The sequence below is a fragment of the Pongo abelii genome, chromosome 22, assembly GCF_028885655.2.
Source record: "Pongo abelii isolate AG06213 chromosome 22, NHGRI_mPonAbe1-v2.0_pri, whole genome shotgun sequence".
Taxonomy (NCBI): Eukaryota; Metazoa; Chordata; class Mammalia; order Primates; family Hominidae; genus Pongo; species Pongo abelii.
The window spans coordinates 25755344-25780153 of record NC_072007.2 but is presented as its reverse complement, the minus strand read 5'-3'; the positions used below and the strand labels follow the sequence as shown (position 1 = coordinate 25780153).

General features: G+C 38.0%; 1 long non-coding RNA gene across 2 annotated transcripts in view; it reads right to left on the bottom strand.

The window, feature by feature from the left end:
• The window catches only part of LOC134760850 (uncharacterized), a 28026-nt gene extending 5380 nt beyond the window's left edge, over positions 1-22646 (bottom strand). Inside the window, exons 1-3 of one of the 2 annotated variants that reach the window (XR_010138867.1) lie at positions 22557-22646; positions 18066-18270; positions 15176-15251 (exon numbers count right to left, since the gene is read on the bottom strand). This is a non-coding gene — a long non-coding RNA (uncharacterized LOC134760850). The remainder of the gene's footprint in view (positions 1-15175; positions 15252-18065; positions 18271-22556) is intronic. The other variant, XR_010138866.1, reaches the window with a different exon arrangement.
• Positions 22647-24810: the final 2164 nt, after the last annotated feature.

Here is a 24810-nt window from a genome sequence, read left to right as displayed (position 1 = left end):
TTTAGTTAAGTGTTTATCACAACTAGCTACACTTCTATATCAAATTTATAACAAAAGTTTTATTTATATAACTGGTATGTTTAATGCATTCCTCCCCAGTCTATGGATTTGAGCACAATTTTGCTAGTTTAAATTATTGCAGACTTTTATAGTTGTATGCTTTTCCCTATCCTTGGTCAGAAATACAACATCTACCACCTATTACAAATGTTCCTATGGGAAAAATCAATCTTTTTGACAATGAAATAAGTCATGACAATTTCCATGAACATCCGCTGATGAAAAGCAAGAATAGCCTGTTATGTGCCCCCCACCACATAGAATGGACCAGAGGGGACAATATCCTAGTGTTTGCCTAGGATAAATCAGTCAGATTTTATGAGTCCTTGCATAGATCTGTTGGCTATGTCAGAACAAGCCACGTGTTCCTAAGAGGATTTCATAGACCTCCAGGTGCTGTTGATCAGCAGTTCTGCTTGTCCATAGACAGGAGGGTCAATATCCAAGAGTATCTGTAGGAAGTATGTGACCTGTTCTATGGGTAGCAAGCTGTCTGGGATATATTAGGAGAGCTAGTTATAGGTGACGCTAACTCTATACTCACTTCCTATGTCTCTCTCTTTGTGGATGGACAAGGGGTAAATGTGGGTAGGCTTACAAATGGAATCAAATGCTTAGCCTGGATGGTGATGAGATATCTAAGAAGAAAATCAATTTTATTAGGAATAAAACATTCAAATACAAAGAACAAACTGTAGTGCATAAAATTATTTTTCCAGAAGGCTGTGGTGTTTAAAGTGGTCTGTGACACCTGTATATTTATTTTCTGGACCACCACTGTCATGAAGCCACATCATACAAACAAATTCCACATAAATATTATGTCTTAACCAATTAGACTTCACTGAAACTTTCCTTTCCACCTGATGCTAACTTCCATTCCTGCTCATCATATCAGCCACTTAGTGGAACCTGTCTATCGGTTTCTCCTCAGGAGTTGTAAAAATCTGACAGTGGAAATTGATTGCTAAGTGAAATTACAAATTATGCAGAAGATGTGAGAGTTCATAAAGTTCTTGAAAGTGATTTTGGAGGACTGTTTTTATTTTATGGACAGAAACTGGCAGTGAAAAATTTAGCTGGCTTACTCTAGTTAACTACTAAAGAAAAGACAATTGCCTCAAAAGCAAATGCTAAATATCAAAAGATTAAGAGTGGATTTGGGGAAAAGTTATGAAGTTTCCATTTTTTTAATATGATTCTCTTGATAATTATAAAAGTCACATGTGAAGTTAAAGCCCACTTGGGTCATCAAAAAAAGTCTGCTGTTTTTTAGTAGCCATGAATGTTGAAAAAAATAGAATCTGCTGAGAGTTTATTCCCTTTCCTTCTGTGATCCAGATAACCTACAGCAAATTTAATTACCAAATAACTCTCCCCTAGGCAGAATCCCTGTTTTCAACTTCCTCATTCAATAATGGAGAGGAGTCTTTCTTACAAAAATGAAGTGAGAACAAAACTTTTACTTTATAGCCTAAGGGGTTCACTCAACCACAATTTGAAATATAGAACAAGGCTGAGAGGCGATACCAGAATATCAGGATAAAAGATGAAGAAAAGGGAGATATATAGTTTGAGAACCGTATTTAGTGAGATTTGAAATTTTCCAAAGCACACAAAAAGTATTTCATAGTTCCATAGGAATAAATAATACAAACCACAGAAAATAAAGCTATAAAATCTTTTTCATAGGAGGTAATATGTATACGATACAGTGATTTTAACAGGGTTTATCACAATCAGAAAGAAGGAAAATTTGGGAATTGAGATGTAGGTTTTTTAGAAAAGAGGAAAAAAGCCTGGTCTTTATAAACAGAAAACAAATGTATTTTATTGGTAGGAGAGAAAAAAATAACAAAATCCATTTGACCACATCTATTCACTCTCACCTTTTCCTCTAATAAAATAACAACTGTGCTGTTTTAAAGGTGGTGGATTCATATTAATATTCCCCTCCATGTGAACATAGGCCTAGGCTCCAGTATTAACTCTTTATCTGATAAAGGATGGCCAGGCAGAGGCTAACACACACATACCTTCTTTGCAAGTTCAACCTATGTCTAAGAATTCCTAGTGTTTAAGTCAAGTCATGTATTTATGTTGGTCTTAACTATATTTATAAAAATGGAGCAGAATTCCTCCTTTGATTCTATAATTCACTCTAGTTCTGGGAGGTTTATATAAAGGTCAGCTGTTGTAATTGTTCATTTATTCAAAAATGTACTTTAACCTTTTTATTGAGATCTTGGGATTCTTGATATATGAATTTTTTTTCTCTAAAGCCTCTAAACAGACTAGGAAATAGTACAAGGTTTAAGTAATATAATTTCAAACCTGGAAGAGACCTTAGAGATGATTCAGTTTCTTCATTTTTATAAATATGAAAATGAAGTCCCAAAAAACTAGAGTCCAAACTCGTGCTTACACAGCAGTGCAGTAGGGTACAAAGAAAGACTGCAGGATTTGGAGGCACAGGCATCTGAATTCAAATCATTACTCCACCATTTAGAACTGTGGGATGGATATTGGGCAAATCATTTAACCCTAGAGGAAGATATTTTGATGCAGTCAGTTAATTTACTCACGTACTTCAGTTTATCCATCCATAAAATTGGGACAATAATCCTGGCTTTCAGGGTTACTGATAGAAATGTAGATAATGTATAAAAGTTTTTTAAATGTTAACCACAACAAAGCAAGACCCTATCTCTAAAAATAAAATGAAATAAAATAAAATAGTATAAAATAAAATAAAAATAAACAAAATTTTAACCATTATTTTAATTTACTAGGAGAAATTTCAGAAACCCTGTATCTCAGGCCTTTTGCTCTTTTTAACAAAGAATATAATGTGAATACTAGTTTTAAAAGTCAGATTCATATTTTTTAAATCCCTTTAGTAAAAAGCTCCTATTTCCTGGTGCTATCCTCCAACAATGTCATAATTAGGCCTAGATTATTATTATTTTTTTTTACATTGAATGGGTCTTAGCAGTAGACTCAGAATACTCCAGAAAAAAAGAGGCAATTAATTCAGGAAGTGTTGTACACTATGGCTGTAGACTTGAGAGAAGGAGAATTTGTTGACACATGAAAGATTTCTACAAAAAATCCTCCAGTAAGTAAATCTGTTTATATTAGCATCTCCAGTTTCTTTGGCAAAGGTAATACATCATATCTATTAATACCTCCAAAGACTTGTGTTACTTGGTCAAGCCCCACCCCACAAATGGCTTATGAAAATGTGGCTAGAGACATAAGTTTACTGAAACGATTAATCAAACATAATGTCTTTAATTCCTTTTAACTGTTAAGTAAAGAAAATATCAAGTCAATTCATTTATTTTTATTTTGAAAATTTCACACATGGGATGAGGAAGAGGGACAAGTGGGAAGAAACTGCTGAATGGGTACAAGGTTTCAACTTGGGGTGATGGAAATGTTTAGGAGCTAGATAAGGGTGATGGTTCTACTGCATTGTGAATGCAGGAAATGCTATTAAATTTTTACTTTAAAATCATTATGTAGATTTCACCTCAATAAATTACTTTTTTAATTTTATACATACATAAAAGATTTCATTTCAAAATATTAAAACCTAAATATTTCAAGTGGCATATGAGAAACCAACAAAAAGTTTCACAGAATTAACACATACATTACCAACTCAGAGCAAGCTTTCTTAATGGTCTTTAAAATGTCTTTATGTATTTGTAAAAATAAAAATCAATATTTCTTTCAAGCTCTGAAATTGCAGAAACTATATAAAGTCAATACAATAAAAAGAGGAATTTTCTACAGGTAGCTAGTATTTTACAGGCAGATTACAAACCATCACAAAACACATATTGACAGAGATTGACTGTGGCTGCTGTAACTTAATCTCAGCATTCTGGTGATCTCAAATCTCTGGGGTCTCACTTCACGGTTTATGATACAGTTACATCACAATCCCTCAATAGAATTACAGTTTTGTCACTAATCTCTCCCTATCAGTTATCCTGTAAGGAAGGAAGCTAGAAGGCACCACTAGAAAGAGGCAATGGCATGAATGATTGTATTCAGTCTCTTTCCACAACAATATCTGTAAGTCTGGGAGTGATAAATGGCACCCAAGTTATAAATGAGCAACAAAGTCAGTAGCACCAAGCAGCCAAGAGTTCAAAGAAAAGTCACAATTCTGACGAGTTCAAGAAAAGGCCACATACTGCTGGCCTGTATCACTAGAGATAAATCCTCCAAGATGTCTTACTGCAATTACAAAACAGAATTAGAAAAGCCCGTTATTGAAGGGCTAAGATTTTTGTCCAGGAATTGAACAAAGAACATTGATTATCATAAAAGTCATTCTTTTCCCAGAAAAATCTTGTATTTAACAACATTCTCTAACCAATCAAGAATCCTAGTGAAAAATATCTTCGAGATGTCAAATAATTCTTTGACACTGAAAGATGTGTAACTAAATAACATTGTTCTTTGTTTTCTTCTTGATCTTTTCTTTTTGTTCTCTTAAATACATCTATAAAGAATCCAGAAGAGACACATAGAGAAATGACCCTTCAGAACTGTTTATGGCTGTGTCTTCCTTTCTTTATGTATTTCCTTAGGTTAATTGCATAACATAAAAATGAGATCTTTTCTTATAAACCAAAATATACAAATCTTATAAGAATATAATGAATAAAAACCACTCACAGAGTGTTATAATGAAATGTCATCTGAGAAATCCTTTTTTTTTTTTTTTTTTTGCCATTTATGTAATGAAGATCCAGAAAACTTGGGGGTCTTTCTCAAGGTCATGTCACTGGTAATTGGCAGATTAGGATTAATATCACTGGGCACCTAAAGGCTACTCTTACTTTCTTTCCACAGAATAGAAGTTTCCCTCAACTAGGTAGCTACTATCATCCATCCTGTAGCATCTAGGTCTCTCACTGGATGGGCCATAGTTCTCAGTTTTGCATGCTCTATGGATTTATAATTGATTTCAATATTCTTTTTTATTTCTCATGTATTTGTTCATGAGGACCAAGACTAATTGCACCATACTGACAAATTTGCTAGCCAATTGTCATGCAAAACTGGGAAACAGTACAAGAAGGGACCGTCATTACAATCTTCTCCACTCCTCAGAAAAAGAAGCTTTATACAAAAGTGTCAGGCCTTGGAGCCCAAGCTAAGCCATCATATCCCCTGTGACCTGCACGTATACATGCAAATGGCCTGAAGTAACTGAAGAATCCCAAAAGAAGTGAAATTTAAATGGCCTTTTCCTGCCTTAACTGATGACATTCCACCACAAAACAAGTGAAAATGGCTGGTCCTTGCCTTAACTGATGATATTACCTTGTGAAATTCCTTCTCCTGGCTCATCCTGGCTCTAAAGCTCCCCCACGAGCACCTTGTGACCGCCACCCCTGCCCGCCAGAGAACAACCACCTTTGATTGTAATTTTCCTTTACCTACCCAAATCTTATAAAACGGCCCCACCCCTATCTCCCTTGGCTGACTCTCTTTTAGGACTCAGCCTGCCTGCACCCAGGTGAAATAAACAGCCTTGTTGCTCACACAAAGCCTGTTTGGTGGTCTCTTCACATGGACATGAGTGAAATTTGGTGCTGTGACTCGGATCGGGGGACCTCCCTTGGGAGATCAGTCCCCTGTCCTCCTGCTCTTTGCTCCCTGAGAAAGATCCACCTATGACCTCGGGTCCTCAGACCGACCAGCCCAAGGAACATCACACCAATTTTAAATCAGGTAAGCGGCCTCTTTTTACTCTCTTCTCCATCCTCTCTCACTATCCCTCAACCTCTTTCTCCTTTCAATCTTGGCACCACACTTCAATCTCTCCCTTCTCTTAATTTCAGTTCCTTTCCTTTTCTCATAAAGACAGGAGATGCGTTTTATCTGTGGACCCAAAACTCCGGCGCCGTTCACGGACTCGGGAAGACAGTCTTTCCTTGGTGTTTAATCACGCAGGAATGCCTGCCTGATCATTCACCCACATTTCAAAGGTGTCTGATCACGCCAGGACGCCTGCCTTGGTCCTTCACCCTTTGCGGCAAGTACTGCTTTTCTAGGGCTCAAGAACCCCTCAACCTCTTCTCTCCATGTCTCTACCCCTTCTCCACTTTCCTGGGGGGCAAGCACCTCCCACCCCTTCTCTCCATATCTCTACCCTCCTTTTCTCTGGACTTGCCTTCTTCACTATAGGCAACCTTCCACCCTCCATTCCTCCTTCTCCCTTAGCCTGTGTTCTCAAAGACTTAAAACCTCTTCAACTCACACCTGACCTAAAACCTAAATGCCTTATTTTCTTCTGCAATGCCGCCTGACCCCAATACAAACTTGACACTGGTTCCAAATAGCCAGAAAATGGCACTTTTGATTTTTCCATCCTATAAGATCTAAATAATTCTTGTCATAAAATAGGCAAACGGTCTGAGGTGCCTGACGTCCAGGCATTCTTTTACACATGGGTCCCTCCCTAGTCTCTGTTCCCAATGCAACTTGTCCCAAATCTTCCTTCTTTCCCTCCCACCTGTCCCCTCAGTTCCAACCCCAAGCATCACTGAGTCTTTCCTCTTTCCAGTCTTCCTTTTCTACAGACCCATCTGACCTCTCCCCTCCTCCCCAGGCTGCTCCTCGCCAGGCTGAGCTAGGTCCCAATTCTTCCTCAGCCTCTGCTCCTCCACCCTATAATCCTTTTATCACCTCCCGTCCTCACACCGGTCTGGCTTACAGTTTCGTTCCGAGACCAGCCCTCCCCCACCTGCCCAGCAATTTCCTCTTAAAAAGGTGGCTGGAGCTAAAGTCATAGTCAAGGCTAATGCTCCTTTTCCTTTATCCCAAATCAGATAGCATTTAGGCTCTTTTTCATCAAATATAAAAACCCAGCCCAGTTCATGGCTCGTTTGGCAGCAACCCTGAGACGCTTTACAACCCTAGACCCTAAAAAGTCAAAAGGCCGTCTTATTCTCAATATACATTTTATTACCCAATCTGTTCCCAACACTAAATAAAACTCCAAAAATTAATTTTCAGCCCTCAAACCCCACAAGACTTAATTAACCTCCCTTCAAGGTGTACAATAATAGAGTAGAGGCAGCCAAGTAGCAATGTATTTCTGAGTTGCAATTCCTTGCCTCCACTGTGAGACAAACCCCAGGCACATCTCCAGCACACAAGAACTCCAAACGCCTGAACCGCAGCTGCCAGGGGTTCCTCCAGAACCTCCTCCCCCAGGAGGTTACTACAAGTGCCAGAAATCTGGCCGCTGGGCCAAGGAATGCCCACATCCCAGGATTCCTCCCAAGCTGTGTCCCATCTGTGCAGGACCCCACTGAAAATCAGACTGTTCAACTCACCTGGCAGCCACTTCCAGAGCCCCTGGAACTCTGGCCCAAGGCTCTCTGACTGACTCCTTCCCCGATCTTTTCGGCTTAGCAGCAGAAGACTGACACTTCCTGATTGCCTCAGAAGCCTATAGGACCATCACAGTTGCTCTAGGTAACTCTCACAGTAGAAGGTAAGTCTGTCCCCTTCTTAATCAATACAGAGGCTACCTACTCCACATTACCTTCTTTTCAAGGACCAGTTTCCCTTGCCTCCATAACTGTTGTAGGTATTGACAGCCAGGCTTCTAAACCTCTTAAAACTCCCCAACTTTGGTGCCAACTTAGACAATACTCTTTTAAGCACTCTTTTTAATTATCCCCACCTGCCCAGTTCTCTTATTAGGCCGAGGCACTTTAACTAAATTATCTGCGTCCCTAACTATTCCTGGGCTACAGCCACACCTCATTGCAGCCTTTTCCCCCAGTTCAAAGCCTCCTTCACATCGTCCCCTTCTATCTCCCGAACTTAACCCACAAGTATAGGACACCTCTACTCCCTCCTTGGTGACAAATGATGCACCCCTTACCATCCCATTAAAACCTAATCACCCTTACCCTGCTCAATGCCATTATCCCATCCCACAGCAAGCTTTAAAAGGATTAAAGCCTGTTATCACTCACCTGCTACAGCATGGCCTTTTAAAGCCTGTAAACTCCCTTTACAATTCCCCTATTTTACTGTTCTAAACCCAGACAAGGCTTACAGGTTAGTTCAGGATCTGCGCCTTATCAACCAAATTGTTTTGCCTATCCACCCCATGGTGCCAAACCCACATACTCTCCTATCCTCAATACCTCCCTCCACAACCCATTATTCTGTTCTGGATCTCAAACATGCTTTCTTTACTATTCCTCTGCACCCTTCATCGCAGCCTCTCTTTGCTTTCACTTGGACTGACCCTGACACCCATCAGGCTCAGCGAATTACCTGGGCTGTATGGCCACAAGGCTTCACAGACAGCCCCTATTACTTCAGTCAAGCCCAAATTTCTTCCTCATCTGTTACCTATCTCAGCATAATTCTCATAAAAACACATGTGCTCTCCCTGCTGATCGTGTCCCACTGATCTCTCAAACCCCAACACCTTCTACAAAACAACAACTCCTTTCCTTCCTAGGCATGATTGGATACTTTCGACTTTAGATACCTGATTTTGCCATCCTAACAAAACCATTATATAAACTCACAAAAAGAAACCTAGCTGACCCCATAGATCCTAAATCCTTTCCCCACTTCTCTTTCCATTCCTTGAAGACAGCTTTAGAGACTGCCCCCACCCTAGCTCTCCCTGACTCATCCCAACCCTTTTCATTACACACAGCCAAAGTGCAGGGCTATGCAGTCGGAATTCTTACACAAGGACTGGGACCGTGCCCTGTAGCCTTTTTATCAAACAACTTGACCTTACTGTTTTAGCCTAGCCCTCAAGTCTGCGTGCAGCAGCCGCCACTGCCCTAATACTTTTAGAGTCCCTCAAAATCTCAAACTATGCTCAACTCACTCTCTACAGTTCTCATGACTTCCAAAATCTATTTTCTTCCTCACACCTGACGCATATACTTTCTGCTCCCCAGCTCCTTCAGCTGTACTCACTCTTTGTTGAGTCTCCCACAATTAACATTGCTCCTGGCCCAGACTTCAATCCGGCCTCCCACATTATTCCTGATACCACACCTGACCCCCATGACTGTATCTCTCTGATACATCTGACATTCACCCAATTTTCCCATATTTCCTTCTTTCCTGTTCCTCATCCTGATCACACTTGGTTTATTAATGGCAGTTCCACCAGGCCTAATCGCCACACACCAGCAAAGGCAGGCTATGCTATAGTACAAGCCACTAGCCCACCTCTTAAAGCCTCTCATTTCCTTCCCATTGTGGAAATCTATCCTCAAGGAAATAACTTCTCAGTGTTCTATCTGCTATTCTACTACACTTCAGGGATTATTCAGGCCCCCTCCCTTCCCTACACATCAAGCTCGGGGATTTGCTCCTGCCCAGGACTGGCAAATTGGCTTTACTCAACATGCCCCGAGTCAGGAAACTAAAATACCTCTTGGTCTAGGTAGACACTTTCACTGGATAGGTAGAGGCCTTTCCCACAGGGTCTGAGAAGGCCACCACGGTCATTTCTTCCCTTCTGTCAGACATAATTCTTCAGTTTGGCCTTCCCACCTCTATACAGTCCGATAGCAGACAGGCCTTTATTAGTCAAATCACCCAAGCAGTTTCTCAGGCTCTTAGTATTCACTGAACTAATGGTCTTTTAAAAATACACCTCACCAAGCTCAGCCATCAACTTAAAAAGGTCTGGACAATACTTTTACCACTTGCCCTTCTCAGAATTCAGGCATGTCCTCAGAATGCTACAAGGTACAACCCATTTGAGCTCCTGTATAGATGCTCCTTTTTATTAGGCCCCAGTCTCATTCCAGATACCAGACCAACCTGGACTGAGCACCCCCCAAAAAAACCTTGTCATCCCTACTATCTTCTGTCTAGTCATACTCCTATTCACCTTTCTCAACTACTCATAAATGCCCTGCTCTTGTTTACGCTGCCAGTTTACACTGTTTCTCCAAGCCATCACAGCTGATATCTCCTGGTGCTATCCACAAACCGCCACTCTTAACTCCCTCTTAAAGTAAATAAATAATCTTTGCTGGCAGTGCTGGCTGAACCACCTTAGGCACTCTCTAATTGGATGTCCTAGGTCCTCCCAATTCTTAGTCCTTTAATACCTGTTTTTGTCATTGTCTTATTCCATTCTTTTTTCAATTCATACAAAACAATATCCAGGCCATCACCAATAATTCTATATGACAAATGTTTCTTCTAACAACCCCACAATATCACCCCTTACCACAAAATCTTCCTTCAGCTTAATCTCTCCCACTCTAGGTTCCCACGCCACCCCTAATCCCGCTCGAAGCAGCCCTGAGAAACATTGCCCATTATCTCTCCATACCACACCCAAAACTTTTCGCCACCCCAACACTTCAACACTATTTTGATTTTTCTTATTAATATAAGAAGACAGGAATGTCAGGCCTCTGATCCCAAGCTAAGCCATCATATCCCCTGTGACCTGCACGTATACATCCAGATGGCCTGAAGTAATTGAAGAATCACAAAAGAAGTGAAATTTAAATGGCCTGTTCCTGCCTTAACTGATGACATTCCACCACAAAACAAGTGAAAATGGCCGGTCCTTGCCTTAACTGATGACATTATCTTGTGAAATTCCTTCTTCTGGCTCATCCTGGCTCAAAAATCTCCCCCACTGAGCACCTTGTGATCCCCACTCCTGCCCGCCAGAGAACAACCCCCCTTTGACTGTAATTTTCCTTTACCTACCCAAATCCTATAAAATGGCCCCACCCCTGTCTCCCTTCGCTGACTCTCTTTTCGGACTCAGCCCGCCTGCACCCAGGTGAAATAAACAGCCTTGTTGCTCACACAAAGCCTGTTTGGTGGTCTCTTCACATGGACGTGAGTGAAAAAAAAGAACTCTTTAAGAGATTAAAAGAACAACTCTCAACTTTTAGTCTACTTCTTCACTAGGTAAGTCCCCATCCCCCTGCAACAATCCTGGAGCTTTTCCTCCTAACCTGTGAGCAGCCATGTTGGACAATAATAGTAGGGTAATGATTTTCATAATGTTTTCCCCTTAGACATCATAGAACATGAAATGTCAAAAAAAATGCTCATGGCACACAGCAATGGAATTTTAAGACCCATCTTGTATACTTTTGCTTTTAAGATTCAAGGTGATGTTACAAAATCTTAATGATGGGACACCAGTATGAGAATTAGATTAAACAATGGAATAAAATTATCAGTGCTTATCAAAGGACACAAGAGTTCTTATTATCCCAACTCGCAGACAATCCAAGAATTACATGTCTTTAAAGACTACTTTTAGTGTCGTTATTTTGAGCATGTCTATTATTCTGGAAATAATTCAAACTAAATATTGAAATTTTATCATGAAGCTTTGAAGATTGATTTTCTCCATTGTGTCCTATAACTGCCCTTTCGCCCCTTTCCAACTCACCTGGAGAACACCTCTCACACCGCCATTGTAATCAGGCCCCAATAATTTCTGCTAACTTGCTGACTCACAGCCCCCTTGCATATGCATAATAATTTTGCTTCAAAAGTATCTTTTTCACTATGCTAAACTTGAAAAAACATAGCCTGACTATTTCAATCAAACACATCATTAAGCCAGAATATGAATGAGAATTTTAATAGGTAATGAAAAATGTGGGTGACCAATAAAAAGCCACAGACATCCAAATACACATAAGAATTACAAAAAGTTGTGCTCTGATGGAAGAGTAAGATGAATAGAAACCTCAATCACTAAAGTATTCCACATACTCTCAATTTTGGAGGAGTATAGTTCAATGCAAATCTTTCTACAACCACTTCAAAGAGCCTCTAAATTCTTTCCTTGTGCTGGAATGCTCTAATGATGGCTAAAAAAACCAAGTCGCAGTGTACTTAATCACCTCCCTGGTCAAAAAGGGAATAAAATAAAGCAGACCTCAAATGTCCCCAGGACTTCTTTTGGCACCTTTTGTTCAATTTGGGCAAGTTTCTTCAAGAATAGGCCAAATGTAGAATTAATCATCATTTTCTTAGTCTGTGAAATACATTGTTCATGCTAATCTATCTTGTAACTAGGGCTGGGTGCATGGCTTTCCTTCCTTCTGCTCTAAGCTCCCAGTCATTTGTCTGTCTGTCCTCACTCAGGTGTCACGGTAAAGTGCTTCCTTCAGTCCTTGCTAAGCCAGGCACCCCATGTTCTGTTGTTGTGGGGAGAGATCACTAATAGAGATATGGCCTGGACAAAAGCATTTTTGCCTTAATCAAGATAAATATTGTAATGAGAACATTAAAGCACACACATTGCTGGCAATCTGCTAGAGCTGGGAGACTGTAGTGGATTTTATTGTTGTTGTAATGGTTTCTACCATAATGAAACTTAATACATTACCAGGAAAAAGCCTTGCCCTGTGGTAGGGAGCTGCTTATATTTCGAAACACGTTAGCGTGAAGCTACAGCCAGATCTAATAATAGAAATGAACTTACCTAAAGATGTATTGATTTTTATATTAGGTCATGTTGAGAATTTACAAAGAACATCTAGTCCATGAAACAAAAATCCTCCTGAGAACAGCATTGATTACAAGAAGTGTAATATTAGAAAAGTGGAAATCCTCTCCTCCTGGAATGGTGCACATTCATATAATGGATTAAGTGTACTACGTAGTTTAGAAAAGGTCATCTTTCAGATAAATGATAAATTTGATAAAATTCAACAGATTTAATCATCCTTTGAGACTTGATCAAAACAACAATGAAGAAATGAATGTAAGAAAATATCCATCTCACTCATATAATTTGCTTATTGAAAGTAGGGTTAATTTATTCTAACTTCTAAACTTACAAACATTATTTCTATTATCATGTACCTGTTCAATAAAATTTCTCACAAAATAAATTCCTATCTGTTTAGTACATACTCCAATTATTAGATGGCTTCAAAAATCAGCAAATTCTCTCTTAGACAAAATACCTGATAAAAGAAGAGACAGAGAATTAAGACAGTATCTCATTATATGCTTTATAAAACCCAGAGATCCTCTTTTAGATACAAAAGCATAAAGAGGGAGGGTTCATTTTTTAGGCTCACATTTGACAATGGAAATCAGCATTCATTCAATAAACTTATTTTATATATGCGTGCATGTACACAAAAAAACTTTGCAAACATTTCTTCAGAGTAGTGTATTTTAGTACATTTCTGTGTTTTCATTATTCTAATGTGTGTTGGTCACACACTTTTTATCATATTCTTAATGTATTTTGTTTTCAAATATTAGGTTACAGTGTTTATTTCTTTGAGAGTATGTCTCTCAAGTATTTTTTAATCTATAAGGATTTCTGGTACTCCTTATTCTTTTTTTCCCAATGTTAAATTGGTGTAAGATCTGACTCACCTTTTTCTATTGCTCTGTTTTAAGTAAAACAAGTTTTCACGTCCTTTTAGAAAAGAGTGATGAGCCCTTTCAGCATTTCCAACTTTGTGGCTCTAAAGCGCCCTCTGTGGAGTCCTACTTTCTGAGACCTGCTTCCTCTGCTTCCCTTTTTCGTTTCTACAGAGTTCAAGCAAACTACAACCTGTGGACTAAATATGAACTTTGGACCTGTTTTGCATTGCTCACAAGCTAAGAATATTTTTTAGGCTTTTCAAGAGTTGAAAATAAAAAAGAAGGAAAGAAGACAGAGAGGGAAAAAAGAGATACAGGAGACCACATGTGGACCCCAATAGAGCTTGCAAATTTACTTTATGGACCTTTACTGAAAAGGTTTGCCAACTCCTGACTCCTGGACCAACATTTTCCTTTGAGCTTGCTGTCACTATCCCAGTCAGTTTGAATTCTAGTCCTAAAAGTGTCTCCTATTTCAAAGCTTTGACCTGGAAGACAGCGTCTGTTTTATAGTATAAGAGTTGCTGTTTTACAGTATGAGAGTTCTTAGGATCCATATCTTACTGTGGTCTCCACGAACCAACCAGCAAATTAGATCATGAGAGAGCCCTTCCAGCTTTGAGTGCTATTCTCAGAACACTGCCATACTTTCTAGTTGGTTTTCTTCCTCTGTATTTGCATAATAGAAACACTTAGGAAGAATCAAAATGTAAGCTACTGCCTCCATCGTCCCAAAATGTCAACTTGATGTCTTTCTTTTAAACTGAAGGATGAAGAAGACTTGGAAAGTTGGAGAACATTTCTGCATTCTCATTATATAAACTAGAATGTAATTTTTTTAAAGGAACAAGTCTATGTTCAATAAATGCTTAGTAGCTTGATTTATTGCTTCTTTCTCTCTCATCTGCAAATATTCAATAACTTTTTAAATATGTTAATAAAACTGAGCAAATAATTACATTTCAATTTATATACCAATCTACAGTACAAAGAAATTCCCCTCAGAGAAAGTAGAGTACTTCTAATGGGTTAATTCTATATCTCCTTTGATTAATAAAGCAGCCCATAGAGAATTTAAGGCATTTTATTTTCTTTGTTTCAGAATTACTTCTCATGTATGAAGCATAATGAGAACCTCCATAATTAAATATATTCTATGAGAATTGATCCACAAATAACTCTTCAAAATTTCAAGCAAAATATACAAAATAACTCTGAGGAGACCCCTGAGAACAATCAAGATCAGAAAGAAACTACTGGAAAGCATTTAACTCTTTCTTGAAAGAACCAGGGAATTATGATGGTTCAGAGAAGAGACCATTACTTCCAGGGTGATTGTCTAGAGAGAGTGGCATTTTAGGCAGCTTTTGAAAATGAAAAGCTTTGAATTTTGATTATTTGACATGTTTGTATAGGACATTCTAATACATAAGGCCATGTTAATAAATGTTCACAAATCAGATAAAAGAACAGCTTGCAAGTTCAGACACTCTATTTTATACAATTATTCTTTGGCCAAGGCTTCTGCAATTTGATTTTATGTAAGTTAAAAACAATGAATTTTATATTCAGTCACAACTAAACCTCAATATATTAACATTATTAAAACCAAAGAATCAAGTCTTAATCACCAGCATATCCAAGAAATTCCTCCTGATTTACTATTTAGACATAAAAAAGAAACAAAAGCATACAAAGACATGAAACTTACCCAGGCTACAATTCATGCACCACTTCTCGAGGGACAAGAAACTGAACTGTTATTGAGCATCTTCCATTTTATCAAGCTTACTGAGAAAATAATTAATGTGAATCATTGTTTCATGTATATGTCTACTCTATGCAAAAAACTATTCTAAATACTGTAGAAAATGTTTCCCTTCTTAAAGAAGTTTGCATAGTAGTAAGGGAAACACACGTTAGCTCAGGGAGGCATGAATGAGATCTCTGCATTTATCAGTCCAATATCATAAATACCCCTGGCTATTCAGAAAGACAAAACATTTTCTCTTCCCCCTGTCCGACCTGCATTCCTTTCTTCAGAATTCCCATAGTAGTACTGTTCATCTATTACAGCACTTCTTAAACTATATTATAATTATATATTTGACTTGCTTTGATAACATAGCAATATATTACAGGCAAAGAATCAGCCATCACCATGTTTTGCCTCTCAGAACTTTGGAAGTACATGAATTCCATCATTCAATAAATTATTTAATTATTTAATTATTTATTTATTTATTTATTCATTTATTTATTTTTATTTTATTTTTTTTGAGACAGAGGAGACAGAATCTCACTCTGTCACCCAGGCTGGAGTGCAGTGGTGCGATCTCAGCTCACTGCAACCTCTGTCTCCTGAGTTCAAGCGATTCTGCCTCAGCCTCCTGAGTAGCTGGGATTACAGGGGTGCACCACCGCACCCAGCTAATTTTTGTTTTTTTAGTGTAGACAGGGTTTCACCATGTTGGCCAGGCTGGTCTCAAACTCCTGACCTCGTGATCCACCCACCTCGGCCTCCCAAAGTGCTGGGATTACAGGTGTGAGCCACTGTGCCCGGCCAATAAAGACTTTATTAAAGAAGGAATAATGAAATGAATGCTAACTTTAAAATAAATAATTTTCACACTTTAAAAAGAAGATAAAAATTTAAAGCAACCTTGGTAAATAATCTTAAAATATGACATTTGATTAGTTGTCATAGTAGGTGGAGGGAAGTAAGAGGAAGCAGTTGACTAGTACCAACAGGCAAATAAATAAATAAATACAAACAGATAAAATCAATAGTTTTTATAAGTCCTTATTTAACAAAAGAGAACCATCATAACCATAGAAATTACAGAGCTATAGAGTAGAATGGCACCCTAAAAGATCAATTCTTTTATCTTCTCAATCTGACCTTAACGGTCCTCTTTTAAGGCATTTTAAACATCGAAATTATTTTTAAACATATATACTGCCAAAGGGGACCTATAGTTTATTTTGGTATTATACTTTAAAGTTCAATTACATATTTGTTTTTTTTTTTCATAGTCTCGCCATTTCCCCATTAGAGAAATAAGAATCTTTCATATATGGGAATTTTTTTTAATAAAGGTCCCATGTCCTCCTTAAAATTAAAAATAATCATAACAAAGTTTATGAATTTTTCCCACTTCTTCTATTTGATCATTTCTATAGCACAAAGATAGGTGGATGCAGAAGCTATAGTCAAATATGGCAATTCTAAATCCTGTGTTCTTCCATCCACTTTTCAACAAATCCACTTCTCTCAAAGCAATCCCAGCTGCAACAGATGAGGCCCGTGGGCCCATTCTGTACAAAGTTCATTCAGCGGTGATTAATGCCCTACTTATTTTATTAAAAACTCTCCTGAAAGACCCACATAGTTTACTCTTTCAATCTTAGCCAAATTTTAGTGAATAAAAATAATTCATATTCAATTGTTGTAAAGACTCACCACCTCTTGGAAAGAGATTTCTGTATTCAGCCTGTGCTTTCCTTCAACACTGCACTACCTGTTAATAGTATTATCATTAAATGAGGAGTCAGTCAGCTCAGTTCCTGCATTTGTAAGAGGGGCTTTCGAACTAAATGATTTGTTAGTTTGTTTCCAGCAATAGAAATTCTTGATCACATTATTTTTTCTCCATAGAATCAGAATCTCTCAGAAAAATATTTATTAATTTAAAATTTTAAATATATTAAAGAAATATTGTTCTATTCCAGAAGTAACAGCTCCTAAGATTTAGCTTATAAGATAAAAGTACATGGAAACATTTTAGCAATGTGTTGAATAACACTGAATTCTTATTAATCTAACCTATTATTGTCTAGATAATAGTTGTAGTTATGTAAGTGATTATGATAGCTTTTATAATGCTGATTATTAAGGATAATTATGTTATTGTTGTTAAAACAAACCGATGCCAATATATTAACGAAGGGTTAAATAAGAATATTATATAGGCGGGCAGATCGCGAGGTCAGGATATCGAGATCATCCTGGCTAACACGGTGAAACCCCGTCTCTACTAAAAATACAAAAAATTAGCCAGGTGTGGTGGCGGGCGCCTGTAGTCCCAGCTACTCGGGTGGCTGAGGCAGGAGAATGGCATGAACCTGGGAGGCAGAGCTTGCAGTGAGCCAAGATTGTGCCACTGCACTCCAGCCTGGGCAACAGAGCGAGACTCCATCTCAAAAAAAAAAAAATTGTATCAATGGATGGTATTTACATGTTTGTAGAAAGGGTAAGAGTACCACAGGAATCTGCAAAAAGATAAAAAGATGAGATGTCTGATGGGAGATGTTTATTAGTATTTCTCATCAAGTAACAGGCCTCCAGAGATAGAGTGACCTGCTCAGATCCCAGCCTCTGCAGAATCAGATAAGGAACCTTGAACACACCGGAAAGTGACTCTCCATCTAGGTTGTTATAAGACATCTAAATGGACAGTGTGTCTTCTAAAACAGCACATAGTATATATGATGGGTTCACAGCATTTCCACATATGACAGACTTGTACATGCCTCCTATATTATAAAAAGACAGTACTTAAAATCTACAATGTCCAAGGGAGCATCCTATTGGCACCTACCTGAGGTGACTTTACTATTTTATCCAGACTGCAGAGTCTACTTTGTTAAACTAACTCAAAACTAAATGAGACACCATGTGGACGGTGCTGCTGGCAGGGGTTGGGCAGGCGGATAATCTGGAATTTGGAGATAAATAATTCTCTTTACATTGCAATTTTTTGTCCTGAGGTGATTTCCTCAAACTTTTCTCTTTGAGGTTGCATGCTGTAAAAAACAAAAAAGAAAACAATAATAAAGTTTTATTTTCTTTAATTTGGCACACTCCATGTACCATTAAAGATGTTGGCTTTTCAAGATGCTTGTATTTAGTAAAATTGGATGCTATCTGTAGTATTATTATGTTTCTATCTGAGTAAAATATAATAATAACTAAAAATTTTACAGGTAAAATATGCAATGAAAAATTACATTCAATTATATTTCTAAATGTAAAAATGAAGATGGAACCCCCTAAAAATATCTATTTTCAAAGAATGATCTTCCGTTTTTTGAATTGAAATGATCAAGTGAGGAAACTGGTTTCATACAAACTAGTTTTTGTCCTGTTAAGATGATGATATAGCAGCTCATAGTTTTCTAGGTAGTAAGACTTCACATATCCATGTAGAACTCAGAAATCTGGCACTATGAAATTCCAGAATCACAGCAATCCCAGGAGACAAAAAACAGAAATGCAGGCACTGCATATACTTTTAAAAAGAAACCTGACTTCTCACATTCTTTACAGAGAAGGTCTTAAACTTTTGCAGGATGATGATTTACACCTCCTTTAATATGAAGCTAGTGAGGTTGATTAGGTGATTGAAGCAATTACTCCTGCTAAAATAATAACATGCTGAATGCTGATAAAATGTCAAAGGACACTGACCAAAACAGTGACTATCATAATTTTCTGATTCTAAAAAAGCAGGCTTAATAAAGTTTGTTTTATCCTTTGCTTCAGTTAACTGTATCTATTGCTCACAGATCACGAAGTTAAATATTCTGTCATTTACTGATGAAAAGAGGAAGTTCAACTAAGTTCAAATGAGGAATTTATTCAAGAAGGAAGTTCAGGGTCAGAGTAGATTCAGCTAAATGCCTCATATTTTTATATCTAAAACAAAGTATAATAACTGATTACAAATATTAGCATAAAAATAAAAGTGACATTGTTTTCATGAACATACATAGAAAGAAAGAAATATAAAACATGGGGGAAAAAAGTTACCTACTTTCTAAAAGAAATCAAAATGATGCTGTATTAGTCAAGGTTTTCTTAGAGGGACAGAACTAATAGGATAGATACATAGATAGATAGACAGATAAGACACATTAGATAGATAGATAAGGGAGTTTATTAAGTATTAAGGATCATAAACACACAATAGGCTGTCTACAAGCTGAGAAGCAAAAAGAGCCAGTCTGAGTCCCAAAACTGAAGAATTTGGAGTCCGATGTTCGAGGACAGGAAGCATCCAGCACAGGAGAAAGGGGTAGGCTGGGAGACTAGGCCCATCTCTCCTTTCCACGTTTTTCTGCCTGCTTTATATTCGCTGGCAGCTGATTAGATTGTGCCCAACAGATTAAGGGTGGGTCTGCCTTCCCCAGCCCACTGACTCAAATGTTAATCTCTTTTGGCAACACCCTCACAGACACACCCAGGATCAATACTTTGTATCCTTCAATCTAATCGAATTGACACTCAGTATTAACCATCACAGATGGTTTCCAGTATTACCTGGGGAATACTAGAATTTTTTAGAGCTGGAATATAAGCTTACTTATCAAATCCTCTCTTGAAATTTTAATTATTTATTACATTTCATGTTTCAAATGAACATCAAGAAGTTATTTTAAGTAAATGTGAATCCCAAAGTGAATTAAAATATAAATTCCAAAGTGAATAAAAATAAACTCCTATAGCACAGTAACCTATTTTTCTAAATTAAGAACTCTCAAAAGCAGAATTTTAAATCATTTGCCCCAATATCTTCAAACATAGAAAAATACCATATTAAAACATCCTTCTTTCAAACTGTTTTCTGTCAAGTTATGATATAATCCATGTCATCATTTACTTGCCAATGTTGGGCAAATATTTAACACTAAAATTATTTTGTAGCATGCCGTTGTCATCCCAAATATAATTCTTATTCCTGAGGACTTTATCATATAATAGAAGACAACCTTCTTCAGCAACATATACTTTTGACACAAACCCACTCCCTCACATCTGGCATATCCTATCTCTGCCTTTCCAGATATTATAGATGCATTATCTTGCAATTATGCTTCCTTGCCTTTTTCATCTAAAATAAAACCCTCCTGCATGTTGAAGTACTTGGCATAAACTCTCTTTTTACCTTAGTTGAATGTTGGCTCTCCCCTGAATACACCATTTTCTCTACAAAAAGTTCTATAGGTATAAAAGCTTCTATAGTCAAGTAATCTAGGTTCTGTTCTATCCCTACACAAGAAGTATATATAGACTTGGAAAGGAAAAAGTAAAGGGAATTGATCATGCCATTATTCAAACTGTAGGCACACTCCTCACCAATTGTAATTCACAATGTGGTGGATGATGATGATGATGATGATGATGATGATGATAACTGAACAAAGAGAAAAGGAGATACTTTTCTTCTACATGACCTTAATATTGCTTCAACCATCATTCCCCCCCCAAAAAGAATACACAGTAATTCCCAATGATAGATGAAGCTGTTCTTCATTGAAATCTGTACAGAGTCCAAGTGTGAGAGTCCGATTAGCAAAAACAACCTGAGCCAGATAACTGGCTATCATGTACCACACACTCTCCAGGAATCCCAATCATGTCCTGAGACAATGATGAGATCCCACTTCCCCTTCAGTGTCTTATAAATCATTGCCTTTTTCCTGTTGTTTGTGTTCTATTTCAAATACCTGCTACACTAATCATAGCCATTGTGTTTGTCTTAGCAAAAACATCGATAATCTGTAGCAAAATGCACAGCATTTTATATCTGCATGATGATCTAAAAGATTAGTTCATACCAATTAAAGCATTTATTTTCCCTTTTCGTGGAACAAATATATAGATTCAAATACAGATGGTTATGTAACTTGCAAAGACTATCAGTGAATGAATAAAGGGAAGAATTTCTCATCTTTCTGACACTTAACTCACATATAGCCCACTCATGTCATAACTAAAGCAATCTTTGGGATAGTGAACTGGCTGGAGAAGAACCAGACTTGAAATATAACAAACTCAAGAGAGGAAACCCAAGACAGGAAGCTGGAGGCAGTGTGGTGTCAGCTAATGCCATAGTCAATCATCTGCTAGGTTCAGTTTTAGCCAGGTCAGCTACATGGAGGAAAAATGTGAAGCAGAAACTTGCTTATTATAGAGGTGCAAGTTGACTAAAACCAGAGTAATGCTACTCAATAATTACTACATTTTCCCCCAACTTCTCCCCAACCAGACACACATGCACTCACATCTAATAGCCAATGCCTATCTGGCATGAAGGTCTTTGGCCACAAGACAACAGGGAGAGTCCAGCAAATGTAGCCTGGGAAAGAGCTCTAAAAACACTCTGAAAATCTTCACTTTGCTTCCCTAGGTCTCAATGATGTCTTCCCCAAAGGATTAATTAAGGTTCTCCTTTCAGATCCAAGAACCCTTCTAGGTTACCAAGAAATATTCCTTTTTCTCTGACCAAAAACAAATCTTTTAAAGTATTTAAAACTAGGAAAAGGGAAAAAAGGTTATTTTCAATCTTTGTAAATGTCTATTTGCATTCACATTTTGTTTCTCTTCTCTAAAGTTCTTTGTAACATGTGCTAAAAGTAAACCAACTGCAAAAAATATATATATATTTAATCTATAGAACAAAAGAAAAGCCGATTGAGGAATGTTGCCCGCTTCCACCTCTGAAACATTAGTAAGCTACTGACTCTTGTTATATATTGTTAGCTATGTCACTGCATTTACAAGAGGAGAAATGGGACATGTTCTAAAGGCAGAAGGATTTAGACTAGACATTTGTATTTATACAGCACTATTGATAAACCATTAGGCTTCTTTATAAAAATGACTTACATCAAGTCAGTGCCAGAAATTGTCGTCATCAAGGATTGCATGCAGCTGCCTCTTGTCCCTAAATTGCCCCTGTTACACATTTGCTTTCTTTGTCTTTTTGTTTTATTTTAACAAGTTAGTTTTGACTTGTCCTCTGCCTAAGTTAGTTTTGACTTGTCCTCTGCCTAAAACTCCATGATCACCCCATCGTCTTTCACCACCTGAAGACCGAAGCCCTGTCCTGAACCCACCCAGCAAAGGAGACCTACGCCTACAGACAAATCAATTCTATGAATGATAATCACTGTCCACTTGGCTCTCTGTATCCCCTGCTTTCTGGTTTACTCACTATGGACTTAACTGGAAATGACTTTTTTCTGCCTTGTAAATTAGACTGTAACAGTCCTCAAAAATTGAGCCCCCCAATTCACCACCCCCTTACCGTCAACTGCAACTTAGTCATGTCTCCTATGTCGGTTCTTCCCCAGAGAGTAGGTTCTGTGCTACCACCTAGCTCCCTTCTACTGTATCCTGCTTTAGAAAAAAAAAAAAAAAATCATCATTTGAGCATGAGTCATCCCAAGACATGGCATTGTGGTAGGCAAAAATTCTAAAGATGTCTCCCACAAGATCCCCATCCTCTAGTTATTCAAAATGAATCTAGGCACTGTTAGCAGATACAATGAAGGTTACTGTAAGAATACAGAAATCTGAAGTGTTTTTCCTATTATCATTCACTCATTCAATACTTCTGACACCAATGCGCGGGGGCAAGGGGCAGGGGGCCTTCCCACATACACCAAGCAATTCCACAGATGAATCTCCAGCATACACTAGCTGGGTGTCCTCTAAATCAATTCTGACACTATCTACCTGGAAGCAACATGAGATCCCACAGGTTGAGGGCTCAGTCCCATAAGACTGCCGCTACCTTTCATGCCAATCACAAGCCTCAGGTTGTTTTACCTTTGCTTCTGATGAACTAGCTTCCCACAACTGCTTTCTTGGATTCTATTAATATACTACAGCAACTGACAGTACTCTGGGACACACATACACTGGCTTATTATAAATAATATTTCAAATAATATTGTAATATTATAATATGCTATTGCAATATTATATAATATAAAATTACAATAATATCAAATAGAATATGACAAAGAATACAGATGAACAGCCAGATGGAAGGGATGCATAAGGTGAGGCATTTGGGAAGAGGCACGGAGCTTCCATGCCCTCCGTGGGTGCACCACCCTCCCAAATCCTCCAAATGCGCAGCTATCCCCAAGCCATCAGAACTCAGTCCTTTGGAGTTTTTAATGGAAGTTTCATTACGTAGGTGCGATTGATTAAACCACTGACCATTAGTGATCAATTTATCCTTTATCTTCTCTTCCAACCTGGAGGTTGGGGATGAGATTAAAGTTCCAACCCCATAGTCATGGCTTGGTCTTTCTTATGACCAGCCCCAGTCATGAGGCAATCTAGATCGCCCCAGCCACCTGGCAACTCATTAGCATAAAAAGGACACTCTTACCACTCTGGAGATTCTAAGGATTTTAGGAGCTGTATGCCAGGAAATAGGACAAAGACCAAATATATATTTCACAACATCACAGTTACTAATCACCTTAAATAGGGAGCTTATCCTGGATTGTCTGGGTAGGCTCAATGAAATTCTATGGTCCTTTAAAATCAGAAAAGAAAGGCAGAGAATCAGTTTTAAGAGACAGAGCAATGGGGAAAGAGGAAGAAAAGAGAAAGTCAGAACAAATCTAATCCCAAGAAGGATTTGATTTCACGTTGTTGCTGGCTCTGAGATACAGGAGCCCTCATGCAAGGGCCTGAGAAGGGCCTCTAGGAGATAAAAGCAAGCCCCAGCTGACAACCAGCCAGGAAATGGAGACCTTAGTCCTAAAACCAGGGAACTAGACTCTGTCAACAAACTGAAAGAACCTAGAAGCCAGTTCTTCCCCAGATAACAGCACAGACCACTGACACCTTGATCCCAGCCTTGTGAGAGCTGGAACAAAGAAATCTGTTAAGCAATCCTGGCCATGTGGCCTACAGAACTGTGAGATCATCAATTTGTGTTGTCACTAATGTGGTAATTTGTTATGGCGGCAATAGGAAACTATTACAGATAAAATCTACTCGTATAATTTTTTTGTGAAAAAGAACTATTTCTTATAATTCTTGCCACTATTATACTACTAGAAGCTTTTTTAAAATCAAGCATGTTTTAATTCATTAGACATTTATTGAGAATCTCCTATATCCAAAGGTCTTCAGCAGATAGAGTACCCTGTCTATGAATCTATCCTGTGTGAAAGATAAACTGGCCTCTATAGGATAAAGTGTAAACAACTTAACAGAGCATACACAGTGTTCAATCATCTGGCTTCTGCCTATCCTTCTCCACTTGCCCTCTAAGACCCAGCTAGACATAAAACCAGCTGCTTTTTAAGCCCTTGATTTTTAAGCCACTGAAACTTGGGACTTGCAGTTTCATACCTCAAGTATGGTTTTTTCCTCTGTCTAAAACACAGCATCCCTAGATATCCAGATGACTCTCTCATTCCCCTCTTCTAGTCTTTGCCATATTTTGCTCTGTAAAAGACCCCTACTCTTGAGCACTCTATTGAACATTGAGAACTACCACCATTTTTGCATTCTTAATCACCCTTGTTTCT